Consider the following 13,489-nt stretch of genomic DNA (forward strand, 5'->3'; position numbering starts at 1 on the left):
AGGGAGGTATTAGTCAAGCTTGGTCGTCAAGGGTTTCCGTAGTGTAGTGGTTATCACGTTCGCCTCACACGCGAAAGGTCCCCGGTTCGAAACCGGGCGGAAACATACTTTTGGTCTCCAGTTCTTCTGTCACTTCTTCATCCCATTATCTAGAGGACAGGTGGTTGTCACATGGAAGGAAGGTAATGGGTATATTTTATCTGTATTCGTTTGTGGGAGTCTGTGACTGAAGCGGGACAACAGGAGAGTCGGCTCACAGCAGCCTCTTCGTGAGTGCTCGCAATGTAAATTCAGGTCTCCAGCTGCGGCTAATAATCTTTTGACCTCAGAAGCCCATTGGGCTGTCTCCCACATCGAGGAGCCTAGTGACTAGCACAGAGCTAGGCGCACAATAGACGGTCCATAATACTTGTACAGCTGGTCCTCAAACTATAGTCCTATCCCTGCACCACAATCTTGGTCCCTCGAGACTGAGGGAGAAGTGTCGCGCGTCGCCCGGCTAGCTCAGTCGGTAGAGCATGAGACTCTTAATCTCAGGGTCGTGGGTTCGAGCCCCACGTTGGGCGCATGGGTGTCTTTTTGGAAACTATTTCCTTGCGAAAGCAACTTCGCACTCTCCGCACCTAAGCGTCCCCAGTTATGTCATCGCCAGAGCTAGAAAAGTGATCTCCAGTAGCTGAGTAAAGGACCTCAAATGGGAAGATACTCCACAATCAAGCCCTTGCAGGCCTTAGGCATTTGAGCGAGGGTGGGGTGCCGGCGGGTAAATTCCAGTGTCTGTCGCTCCAGCAGCCATCACTGAAGTCCGCCTACCTGTGTTCAGCTAGGACCAACCCCTTCCGTTTATCAGAAGACCCGCCCATGTGTCCCAGACTTGAAGCGCTGGGACAGACTCGTAACTTCCCAAAGCTGTGATGGGACCCCAGGACCCGCCCACCTGGATGTTCCTCTGTCTAAATCGTAGCCCGGTGATATGCTAGCGCCTTAGTAGGTGATAATAGAGGTCGAGATTCCGTGTTCTCAACACCACCACCTGTTTTCCACTTTGTAATGAGACCCTCAGCTCAATATATTCTCTTTATGCTTGATTTCAAGCGTCACTCTTTTTTTGCGAGATGTTACCTCGCACATTCCAGCCTCCACATTTGCCCCCACACGTAAAGGAATGAAAAAAATATCCTGTATTTTGGAACACCCTGAGTAACATGAACGCCCTCGCGTCTTGTTGCAAAATTTTTCCTTAACTGCAATTGAAATTAATTTCTTTTGTTGATTATTTCCAGCCTATTTTCTACTTTCCGGCTGGAGAAGTCTCCCCACATACACAGCAAACCACAAGAGGAGGCTGCTGGTCATATAAAGCTGGTTTATTAACCTTGATAAGAAGGATAGCTGAAGGGGAATGGGTTTGGGAGGTTGTATCCTGACGCCCTGAGAGCGATTTGCACTGGAATGGGTTAGAGTTTGTAAAACAATCAGAGTTGCTAGTTCAGTCCTCTTTCATGAGCCTCTAGGGAGTTACTGTTGCTCTAGTCTTATCTTGCAACATAAGGGTCAAAAAACCTGGTGCTAAAAGAGTGTGAACTGTGACATTCCAATTCTGGACATTAAATGCTAGGATTGGTGAGTTTTATTTTTATATAATACTTCATTACATTTTCAAAATTTAATAACACTTTTAGCTTTACTTAAATATCACTGAGTTAAAAGTGGATATTTTCACTCATTTCAATTTCCCCTTTTAAAATAGATATTTTACATAATTTATAAGAAATATAATTTTATAAAGCATGTGTAAAATTATTTTTGCCTCTATAGCTATTTTAATTTACATTTTGATAAAATATATTCAAAACTCATATCCTTTGAATGCATTTTTTAATTTGTTAGATTGTAACTGTCAAGGGAGCACAAATTATGTGAAGATTCAAACCCTGCAACTGTCTTCGTAAGAAATATTTCCAAAGCTGCATTTTGCTTTTCCTCCTGCAAGGTCCATTGCTTTTGCTCACTTTTTTTTTTTTTTAAATTAATGGACGTGACTGACTTCATGATCCACTAACAGGTTGCGCTCTGCAGTTTGACAAAAATTATTACCCAGGAACACGGCAGTATTTGTGCTCAGGAATGATATCAGAAGGCTTTGAACCGGCAGGAAAGATTGGAAGACCTGGGTGGTGAACATGATCTAAGCCTTATAAGACTCAGGAAAGACCTACTTCTTATGTCTGTTTCCGTAGTGTAGTGGTCATCACGTTCGCCTAACACGCGAAAGGTCCCCGGTTCGAAACCGGGCGGAAACAGTTGGTTCCCTTAGGGGGTAGGTTTTCTTTAGTCTACCTTAGTAACTTGTCGTTGGAATGCACGTGCACGTCTGTGTAACACGTCATTGCAGTTTTATCTCTACTCCTATCTTTTCCGAGCCTTTACCAGGTCGGGCTACTCTCGGCCTCTCTGGGTTTCTGGTGCAAAGAAACTGCCCAGATGTCTTTAGGAATTGCCTTCAAGGGGCTTGCAATCCAGGACGATGAAAGGGCAACAAAAGGCAGGAATGCCACGCAACGATAAATGAAGAAGGAATGAGTTGGAAATGTATGGTGGAAACGAGTCCAGAGAAAACACTTTTAGAGGACGGTCGCAATAACCACACCGTGGACAGCACGAAGGGCCACTGAGTCCGGGCCTGCGGTGGGCGTGTCCCTCAGGGAAACTTAACAGTCCTGCTGCTCGAGGCCACTGAGCTCAGACACAACGCAGCACAGAAGGCGAGGAAAGGCGGGGGGGTAGGGGAAATGGAGTGCGGAACCGAAGGACGCGGAACAGGAAAGAGACGGGGCACGGGGAGAAATTCCGGGCAGCACAGCACGGAGGGCAAAGCCATTGCTCCCGCTGCGGACTCGGGGTGAGCCATAGCCGGTCCGCTCCAGCCGAGGGTCATCACGATGTCCTCGCCGCGACAGCCATCTCCACGAGCGATCCTGGGCTTCTCTGCAGGACCGGTTTCCCTCCAGGCCCACACCTCCTGGCCCGCCGGTCCTCAGTGGGGTCGCCCATGCGGCTCCCTCCTGTTTTACCCACGGGTTTGAGACAAGTCAGTACGGTTCTCCCACCCCAGGCTTCGGACCCCAGTAGTGTCTTCTGTTTTCCCACCCCCGACCCCTCCCACAAAGCTGAGCTCCTCGGAGGCTCCGGGACTCTGCGAGGCCAGAACCAGCATTCAGTCCTATCACTTTCTCCAGGTAGAGTTTGATCTGTGCCTCAGCTGACATGAGTTCTCATCATCTTCCTTGGGGAGACAGTAATCCAAAACAACACGATTAACCTCAAAGCACCAGCGGGGCTGGGCAACAACTTTGTGTAGGTCATACTGCTTTGGGGTTACAATTAATGCTAACTTGTCATTATGGCTTTGTAGCTTTCTTAGACTCACCTTGCTTCAATAACACTATTATTCTGTTTTTGAGGCTGAAATTGTGGCTGCTTGTCAGCGGGGGCCCCTTTCCTTCAGCCCTTTTGTCCTTTCAGAGTTGGCCAGACAATTTGAAAGCATTCTTGTTTCCTGGCAGCAAGCACATTCCTGGCCTAGCTATAATTTTTCCTGTCCTAGGATCCAAGGGGATGTTCAGGGAACTCAGTTTTTCTTTTTTTCTTTTTTCAGTGAAGAGTAAAAGAGCCAAATCTGGGTGCCAGGGCAGTACATGGGGCAGAAGGCCCCTGGCTCCCCATTTCCAAGTTACCCTAGGGAAATAGTTGAAAGGATGAGTTCATTCACATTGAGGATTCTACTTAATTGTAACTTTGCTAGCTAGATCTTTACTTTTTCAAATATTTTACTTTATAACACCATTACTCTACAAAATTTTCTACAGCAATTTTTCATTTCTCACTAAAAATTATGTTGCTTTAAAAAAACCTTTTTTTATCAAGAAACAAAGTAGAGAGAATGGTATTATGAAACTCCAAGTACCCATTACCCAGCTTCAACAATTTTCTCTTTTTCACAATTCCTGTTTCACCTCTACCTCCACCATTTCTCACCCCCACCCTCTCACTACCTGCCCCCATTCTTTATAGTCCTCAGATCCCACAGACGATCCTTTTATAGTTACTCTGTTGACCATCTCCCCTTCCTCTGGTAGTTCTGGTACTCTGTAGAACTTGAAGTTTCTTTGATATTTAGAAAATAATTTTAATAGCTACAGATCTCATGAACATGGGCTCTGCTATGGATGAGACACTTGCAACAAACTTATGATATGCCCCTATTAAAAGGAAACTTCACCTATTTATTCATTACATTGCAATAAAAAACAGGCTAGGTCCCTACCCTCCGGTTTACCTTCTGCTAGGTAATTGAAATAACAAACAAGTAAACAGATAAAGAAATAACACAGCCTTGGCAGGGTGGCTCAACTGCTTGGAGCATTATCCAGGTGTAGGCGTGCATGGGAGGCAACCAATGGATCTTTCTTTCTCCTCTCTCCCCCCTTATCCCTTCCTCTTTCTCTAAAAAAAAATCAATAAACATATCTTGGGGTTAGGATTAAAAAAAATCAAAACACCCCAGCATTATAAGGACTGTGAAAAACTTAAAGATTAAAGATGGTGACCTGATGAAGTGGCAGACAAGCAGATGACACCATTAGAGAGATGAGCCAGGAAAGATTTGTCATAAGAGGTGACAATGAATTGAGTAGGGAAGATAAAGAGCCAGCCTTTCAAAGATTTTAGAAAAGACACATAAAGTAAGAGAGGGCTTGGCAGATTAAAGGACAGAAGAAAGACTAGGAGCTTGGAGAGTAAGGAGCCACAGCAAATACCTCCTTTGGCTCTGCATCCCGATGACGCTACCTCCACCATTTGTTGTTTTTCTTCGCAAGTGGATTGAAAAATTTGTGGAGGACACTGGATTCTTACAGGACTTCCAGGCCAATAAGGAACACAGTAGTACCTCAATGTGGAGTTTTTAAGAGCAGATGGATGAGCACATAGGTTCATTCAGAAGATTGCAAATAAGGGACTTCCGGCCAAGATGGAGGCATAGGTAGACCCACTGTGCCTCCTCACACAACTGTTACAGAACAGGGGGCCAAGAGGCCAAAGGGGGTTTGACATACTATTACCAAAAGTACCCCCGCTAGGTTTGTTTGTCTGCCACCAAAAAAAAGACATCTCTCAATGCCAGAGATTTGTGGAAAGGAAACAACATATTTATTTAAGGTTTTATAGACTTAAAGTAGTGACCTAATGTCTTCATTAAAATATCAAAGTCCTTTAGGATACCCACGGACTCACACGGTCCTTCCTCCTACCTCTGCCCTTCTCTGGGGGTACCATATCTCAGGAAAAGGAGTAGAAGTCTGTAATTCAGGCTCCCGGCAGCCGTGTGGTCTTCTCTTCACCAAAGCTGCGGGGAGGTCTCCACTCTTCCAAAGCTGCGTAGTTCTCCCCTTAAAGGCTGACGTGTCTCAGTTTAAATCCCACATCAGTCTTCCTCTGCAGCCCCATTTCCGACTCCTCCCACAATCAGCTACACTTGCCAGCACTCCATATCCTTCCAGCTTTACTGGGCTGCCATAGTGGGTCTGGGCAGGCGTGGCACCATGGCCTGGAACCAGTCATCTCCAAGGTCTCATGCGGGTGCTGTAACCAGGGGGAGTTGCCTCCCAGTTACATCTTGCATGGAAGTCACTCCCTTCTCCCTGTCTCAAAGTATGGCCACAGCTATTTAACATAGTCATGAAACAAATTAAAGGTTATAGATATGTTAAATGACCATGCCAGAGGTTATCTGCAAAGCTGTTGCTGTGCAAAACAGCTATGAATGGACCTGCTCCGTGTGTCCCATCCCCCAACTCACACCTTTAGGGGGGAAGGGGTGAGCACATCCTGTATACCTTTCTAATATATCCTGGACACTCTGAGTTCTGGGCCTCATTCCATATCCCTATTTGGGCCCCACTCTTGGCTGCACCTGTTACACAAACAAAAGAAGGACAACAACAATTTAAAAACTAAAAACAACCAGAACTGACAAAAATCAAACTGTATGAAAGTCTGACAACTAAGGAGTTAGAGAAGACACACTCATCCAGACCGGTAGGAGTGGGGGAGATGGGCGTGCAGAGAGGAGTCACCACAAGGCGGTGGCTGGTGGACCCAGGGCCGGATTGTGGAGTGGGGTGGGCAAGGCTGCAGCTGACTGGCAAGGCTGTGGCGGTGGCTGGTAGAGTGGGCAGTCCCACATCTGCACACAGATAAACTGAGAGGAACAATTGGGGACTGAGACAGACCCAAAACCCAGGGCCCCAGCACAGGGAAATAAAGCCTCAAACCTCTGACTGAAAACACCTGTGGAGGTTGAGGTGCTGGGAGAGACTCCCAGCCTCACAGGAGACTTCATTGGAGAGACCCACAGGGTCCCAGGATGTACACAAACCCACCCACCTGGGGAATCAGCACCAGAAGGGCCTACTTTTCTTGTGGGAAGTGAGGGAAGTGACTGAAACCTGGCAGAGAGCAGAGCAAGTGCCATTGTTCCCTCTCAAACCCCGCACCTACATACAGTGTCATGACACAGCGACCTGGGTTGCCCCCCCCCAACACCTAAGGCTCTGCTCCTCACTATGTAACAGGTGTGTTGAGACAAAAAAAAAAAATGACCCAAACGAAAGAACAGGTCAACGTTCCACAGCAAATACAACTAAGCAACGAAGAGGTAGCCAACCTATCAGATGCACAGTTCAAAACACTGGTGATCAGGATGCTCACAGAGTTGTTGAATTTGGTCGCAAATTAGATGAAAAAAATGAAGGCTATGCCAAGTGAAATAAAGGAAAACGTACAGGGAACCAACAGTGATGGGAAGGAAACTGAGACTCAAATCAATGGTGTGGACCAGAAGGAAGAAAGAAACATTCAACCAGAACAGAATGAAGAAACAAGAATTTTAAAAAGTGAGGAGAGGCTTAGGAGCCTCCAGGACATCTTTAAACGTTCCAACGTCCGAATCAAAGGGGCGCCAGAAGGAGAAGAGGAAAAGCAAGAAGTTGAAAACTCATTTGAAAAAATAATGAAGCAGAACATTCCAATCTGGCAAAGGAAATAGACTTCGAGAAAGACCAGGAAGCTCAGAGAATCCCAAAGAAGTTAGACCCAAGGAGGAACACACCAAGGCACATCATAATTACATCACCCAAGATTAAAGAGAAGGAGAGAATCTTAAAAGCAGCAACAGGAAAGGAGACAGTTACCTACAAAGGAGTTTCCATTAGACTATCAACTGGTTTCTCAAATGAAACCTTACGGGCAAGAAGGGGCTGGAAAGAAGTATTCCAAGTCATGAAAGGCAAAGACCTACATCCAAGATTGCTCTATCCAGCAAAGCTTTCACTTAGAATGGAGGGCAGATAAAGTACTTCTCAGATAAGGTGAAGTTAAAGGAGTTCATCATCACCAAACCCTTATTATATGAATGTTAAAGGGACTTATCTAAGAAAAAGAAGATAAAAAATATGAATAGTAAAGTGACAGCAAACACACAATTATTGACAACCACACCTGAAACAAAAACAAAAGCAGACAACTAGAACAGGAACAGAACCACAGAAATGGAGATCATATGGAGGATTATCAACAGGGGAGTGGGAGGGGGAGAGAGGGGGAAAGGGGGGGAAGGTACAGAGAATAAGTAGCATAAATGGTAGGTAGAAAATAGACAGGAGGGTAAGAATAGTATAGAAAAAGTGGAAGCCAAATAACTTACATGTATGAACCATTAACATGAACTAAAGGGAGGGATGTGGGTGGGAGGAGGTGAGCAGGATGGAGGGGAGCGAAGGAGGAGAGTGGGACAACTGTAATAGCATAATCAATAAAATATATTTTTTAAAAAGAAGATTGCAAATAAGCAATACACCTGGGATTTCTAGGTGCTGTGGGTAAGTGGTTAAAGCAAGGAGTCTGCAGGAGCAGTGAAGGTTCAGACACCTGCTCTGCACTCCAGCTGCATGCCCTAACCAGTGCCTCCCTCTCCTCCCTCTGAAGAGGTTTCAGGTAGATACATCTGTAATTGCCATTTGAAATGTCTAAGAGAATAAATATCACCAATGGCTTAGGTGTTCGTGATGACACCTTATTTAATGAAAGGATTCTTTCAAAAGTTGCTAATTTATAAGGAAAATACTATTTGTATTCTGAATACTATTTGTTTTAAAACCTTGTTTTAGTATTTTATTTAAAACCTTAAGAATAACCATAGCAGCATTATTTACAATAGCCAAATGCTGGAAGCAGCCTAAGTGCCCAGCAGTAAGTAAGTGGATCAAAAAACTGTGGTTCATTGACACAGTGAAATACTACACAGCAGGAAGAAAAAGAAAGAAAAAGAAAGAAAGAAAGAAAGAAAGAGAGAAAGAGAGAAAGAGAGAAAGAAAAGAAAGATGGAACTCCTACCTTTACAACAGCATGGATGGTACTAAGAGCATTATGCTAAGTGAAATAAGCCAAGTGGTGAAAGACAAATACCAGATGATCTCACCTATAAGTGGAACCTAATCAACAAAACAAACAAGCAAAATAGAACCAGAGACATGGAAATAAAGAACAAAGTAACAGTAACCAGAAGAGAGGGGAGACGAGGATAAATGAGAAGAATGGGAAGGGGCAAGTGAAGGAACATATATAGAGGACCCATGGGCATGGACAATGGGGTAGGGACTGACTATGGGGAGGGGGGTGGGCAGGGGAGAGCAAGTAGGGGGAGGGGAATGTGGGACAACTGGAACTGAAGAACAAAAATAGAGTAAGGTGGCCCTGGTTGGTGTAGTTCAGTGGATTGAGCTTGGACTTGTGAACCAAAGGTTGCTAGTTCAGTTCTCCACTAGGGTACATGTCTGGGTTGAGGGCCAGATCCCCAGTAGTAGGGGGTTTGTGTGAGGCAACCACACATTGATATTTCTCTCCCTCTTTCCTTTCCTTCCCCTGTCTCTAAAAATAAAGAAATAAAGTCTTTTCCAAAATTGTATTTATCTAAAAAAAACATCAGGAATAGTGTAGGTTTGAACATTTACAACCGTTATGCACTAAATATTAATCACAGAACAAGTTTGCCTTCTTTTCCATATTCAAAAGCCTTCCTGTTGCCCTTAGACACTAAACATCTCAAATGACAACAGAGAGGGTTTCCCAAAATATCCAGTGATTTTCAGCCAATGAGTCCTGACACAGAGAAGAAGCAGGGCATTCTGGGTCATCTTTTTGGCCGCTCTTCCTTCTGCAGGCAGTCCTTCAGAATCAGGTTGCTCTGGGTGACATTTTATCTTTCCCCTTACCCAAAATTCACACTCCCCAGGACAGCAGCATGCCATTGAGAACTGTCTTTTATCTGGGGGACTTGCACCCTTAAGCCCATATGTGGTGATGTAAATGACAATGAAATAAGGGGTGAGCATTTGATGTAGGTTGGGCCACCTCTCCCACAGGCTTCGGGGGAATGACTTGGTAAAGTCTAGAAAGGGAAACCAGTGACGGTTTAAGAGCTGCCACTGGAGTATTTTTAGACTGGTTAGAAAATAGGCATGAATATATTAAACTTAGAGATAATTTTCTGTTTCAAATGAGCTCTTTAAATGAATATAGTCAAGTGGATGGTTGATGGATAATTTGTTCATGAATTATCTATAATCATTATTATAATACTGCTTCACAAACTACATGCATGATCTAACAGTTTGTATATGCCTCATGTGACACCAGCCAAGTAAAAAATCATATACAAATTTAATTTCTTATGGCTGATTGGATTCTTCCTGTGAAAGAGAGAAAATTTTGCAGAGTCAGAGATAACTGAGTAGGCTTTTCCAATGAGGTTGTGGCTTGCGAGTGAAGAAAACATGACAACCGCTACAGAAACAGGCCTGAAAAGAAAAAAATAATATTGTCCTATAGAATATTGTCCTATGGTTTGTAATCTATTACAAACCATAAACGGGAGTGACACTGTGATCTTCAGAATTTTTTGTCAGAGTATGGTCCTGTGAAGGACAAAGGAGGGTTCTTTCCCCTGTCAGGCTGTCCCCTGCAGGCCCTGCAATTGGCATTATCTTGTAGAATAAGCAGTGAGGAGCCCTGGTAATTTTAAGGATGTGGGGGAAGAAAGAGGCACATGTTTAGATTTTTTGCTACAGCAGCTCATTGCCAACAAAGCAGTGGAGAAACGGAATTTCATTCAGGACTGGTGGGAGGAAATATCAGCTGGTAGGATCCATAGGTGTGGGACCCATCTGCTGGTAGATGATTTGCTTATTTCTATAAATTACAATAATATATATACCTTGACCCATTAGTCTCATATCTGGGATTTGCCTCACAGACATAAGCGCAAAAGTGCACAATGACAACACTACATGCGTACTACCTGCAGCATTAATTGTAATAAGAAGAGATTGGAAACAATATAAATGTCCATCAGTAGGTGATATGTTAAACACACTATGATTCATCTACAGCAGAACAATAAGAGGGTGCAAAAAGAGACTGAGAAAATTTTGTCTTGAGATAGAAAGATCTTCAAAATATAACAGAGCTGTAGTCTATTTTTGTGTAGAATAAAGGAAAATAAAAATATACTTCCATCACGAAATTCTGGCAGAATATGTACAGATACACAAGTTGTTAACTAGGGAGAGAGAGTGGAAGTTAGACATTTTTCATTGAATATATTTATAGGTAGTTCAATTTTTGAACAGTATCAGTGTATCACCTACTCAAAAGATGTTTTAAAAACCTTCTTTGGTGTGCAGCCTCTGTGGAAAGTGGTATGCAGATTCCTCAAAGAATATTAAACCCAGACATAGCATATTCAGAAATTCCACTCCTAGTATATTCCCAAAATAAGTGAAAGTAGGTACTCGAGTGTATATTTGTACAGCCAAGTTCACAGCAGCATTTTTCACAATAGCCAAAATGTGGAAGAAGCCCAGGTATCTATAGGTACATGAGTGGATAAACAAAATATGGTACACACATGCAATGGATTATTATCAGCTTTGAAAGAAAGGAAAATTTGACACATGCTACAGCATGAGTGAACCTTGTAGGCATTATCATCCTAAGTGAAATAAGCCAGTCACAAAAGGACAAATATTGTGTGATTTGTCTTATATGAGACACCTAGAGTAGTAAAATTCATAGAGACAGAAAGTGGAATGCCAGGGGCTAGGGGAAGAAGGAATGAGTGGGAAGTAATTGTTTACTGGATCCAGAGTTTCAGTTGGGGAAGTTATAAAAAATTTTGAGAGGATTGTGGTGAGGGTTAGCCAGGAACATAAATGTGTTTAAAGCTGCAGAACTGTATACTTAAAAATGGTTAAAGTGGTAAATTTTGTTCTGCATGTTTTATGCTTCTTAATACTCGTTTTGTTCAACGAATAAGAGTTTTGCCACTAAAAGACCAGACAAAGTATTGCACAAAGGAAATCTTCACTATTATTTATTTTTCAGAGATTGGTCGATCAGGCAACAAGTGTTTAGGAGTAAAAGTTACTCTTCCGCCCAACGTGGGGCTCGAACCCACGACCCTGAGATTAAGAGTCTCATGCTCTACCGACTGAGCTAGCCGGGCGCCGCTGGGAGTCCGTTTTTAACTGTCACTAACAAGTATTAACTCGATGATGCCATTCAGCTGGCGTTCAGCTCGGTGTTTCAAGTTCAAGACCGGAAACTTAAACTCTGAGGATCGTACCAGGTCACCCCTCCCACTCCCACCAGTTTTCTGTTCCTTGTCCATCGCCAGCGACCCAGCCCTTTACTCTCCGCGGGAAGCGCGCGGGGTGAAGAGGACACATGCGCGTCCCGCAGCCTCCGGAGCGCTCGCCCTGTGAATTTTTAATCTAAAAAGGCAGAGTCAGGTAATGGGAGTGAGCGAGGGCCGCAGCCGACCCCTCCGAGGTGGGCAGAACGCCGCGATCCGGGGGCGGGGAGCACACAATACAATATACGGAAGATGCATTATAGAGTTGTACACCTTAAACCTATTAAATTTTATTAACTAATATCACACCAGGGCATTCAATAAATAATTTCCTTTTTGACCTCCACGATCTGGGTTTTTCCCCGGGGCTGTGGGAGTACGGTGCGTTTCGGAAATAGGAAAAGAACTAAAAATATCCGGAAAAACTATTGGAGATGCCGGGGATCGAACCCGGGGCCTCATACATGCAAAGCATGCGCTCTACCACTGAGCTACATCCCCTCCCCGCGAGCCCTAAAGCTTCTCTGCTTCCCTAGAAGTTTCCCATCGCCCGGCACCTGTGGGCTGATGGCTCCCTAAGGGCCTGACGTCCCGGCTGCGAACCTAAGGGGACAGTGTCGCGAAGGTTTCCAGGGTCTTCTACTAAATAACTACAGGGGCGCGACTTCAGTGGAAGGACGCCGAGGAGAAAACGAGGCCGGTATAAACACCTGGAGGCGGCGGTGGGAATAGAGGGAAAGTCACTTGACGCGATGCCTCAAATGAACTGTGAGCCGAGAAAGAAAAGTAAAGAAGACCATACGCAGGATGCTACGTCCATAAAACAAAAAGAGGGAGACGTGTAGTAAAATATGTATTTGTATAAAAGAATTCGTAATTGCTTGGGATGGGGAGGAGACTGGGGTTTAGGCGGCAGGCCCTGTTCAGTGTAAACCACTGTCTGTCTGAATTTTGAGTCATGTCCAAATGAATTCAATCCACGAAAAGTTTACAGAGCGCCTGCTGGGCACCCAGAACTGCACGAGAAAACGGTGGTCCAGCGGTGAACTGAACTCCCATAGTCCGTCCCCTCCGGTGCTCGGTGCCGGAGGAAGGCCGGAGCCAGCGCTGGGCCAGGGAACGTGGCGAGGCGTGACTGCAAACAGATTTCACTGAGAAAGGGGGCGTTTGAAAGAAGACTCGAAGGGGGTGGGAAATGAGTCACGCACATTTCTGGGAGGAGAGAGGTTCAAGTAAAAGGAACAGCCAGTTCAAAGGCCCCGAGGTAGGAGCTCTGATGTGTTGCAGGAACATTAACGAGGTGCCTTTGGCAGGAAGGAAGCGAAGCCATAGGCCGGAGCGAAGAGAGATGAGTGCGGAGGGGAGGCCTAGTACCAGGAATGGGGATGAAGAACAGGATAGAAATGTACACAACAGCAAAGACTGCGACTTTCCCTCTGAAAAAGGTGGGAGCCACTGGTGGGTTGGGGCAGAGAAGGGCCATGATTTGACTTAAAAATAATATTTTAGCAGAACTGCTCACACACCTGAGTGGAGAAAACAGGGAGGGGGAGTGGGACAGAAGGGGAGATTCTGTTGCTCACTGGAAATCATGCAATGGAGGGAGTGAGAGGCTGAGGACCTGCTGAAGACCGCCGATGGGGGGGGGGGGTTTCTCTTGGAGTCACAGAGGACTCCTACCCCGACCGGCGCGGGGTGGAGGTCCCCAAATGGGGGAGATTAAGAAAGACATAACAC

The 13,489-nt window shown here is 44.8% G+C and overlaps 5 non-coding genes across 5 annotated transcripts; 3 read left to right on the plus strand and 2 right to left on the minus strand.

Moving 5' to 3' along the window:
- The first annotated feature begins 32 nt into the window (after nucleotides 1-32).
- On the plus strand, nucleotides 33-105 carry TRNAV-CAC (transfer RNA valine (anticodon CAC)). Its single transcript has one exon. It is a non-coding gene; the product is annotated as a tRNA-Val (tRNA).
- A 388-nt stretch (nucleotides 106-493) lies between these two features.
- On the plus strand, nucleotides 494-566 carry TRNAK-CUU (transfer RNA lysine (anticodon CUU)). Its single transcript has one exon. It is a non-coding gene; the product is annotated as a tRNA-Lys (tRNA).
- Nucleotides 567-2,230: 1,664 nt separating this feature from the next.
- On the plus strand, nucleotides 2,231-2,303 carry TRNAV-AAC (transfer RNA valine (anticodon AAC)). The gene has a single exon. It is a non-coding gene; the product is annotated as a tRNA-Val (tRNA).
- A 9,247-nt stretch (nucleotides 2,304-11,550) lies between these two features.
- On the minus strand, nucleotides 11,551-11,623 carry TRNAK-CUU (transfer RNA lysine (anticodon CUU)). The gene has a single exon. It is a non-coding gene; the product is annotated as a tRNA-Lys (tRNA).
- A 558-nt stretch (nucleotides 11,624-12,181) lies between these two features.
- TRNAA-UGC (transfer RNA alanine (anticodon UGC)) lies at nucleotides 12,182-12,253 on the minus strand. Its single transcript has one exon. It is a non-coding gene; the product is annotated as a tRNA-Ala (tRNA).
- Between the last annotated feature and the right edge of the window lie 1,236 nt (nucleotides 12,254-13,489).

The sequence above is a fragment of the Artibeus jamaicensis genome, unplaced genomic scaffold, assembly GCF_021234435.1.
Source record: "Artibeus jamaicensis isolate MK-2021 breed Jamaican fruit bat unplaced genomic scaffold, CSHL_Jam_final contig_1085, whole genome shotgun sequence".
Lineage (NCBI taxonomy): Eukaryota > Metazoa > Chordata > Mammalia > Chiroptera > Phyllostomidae > Artibeus > Artibeus jamaicensis.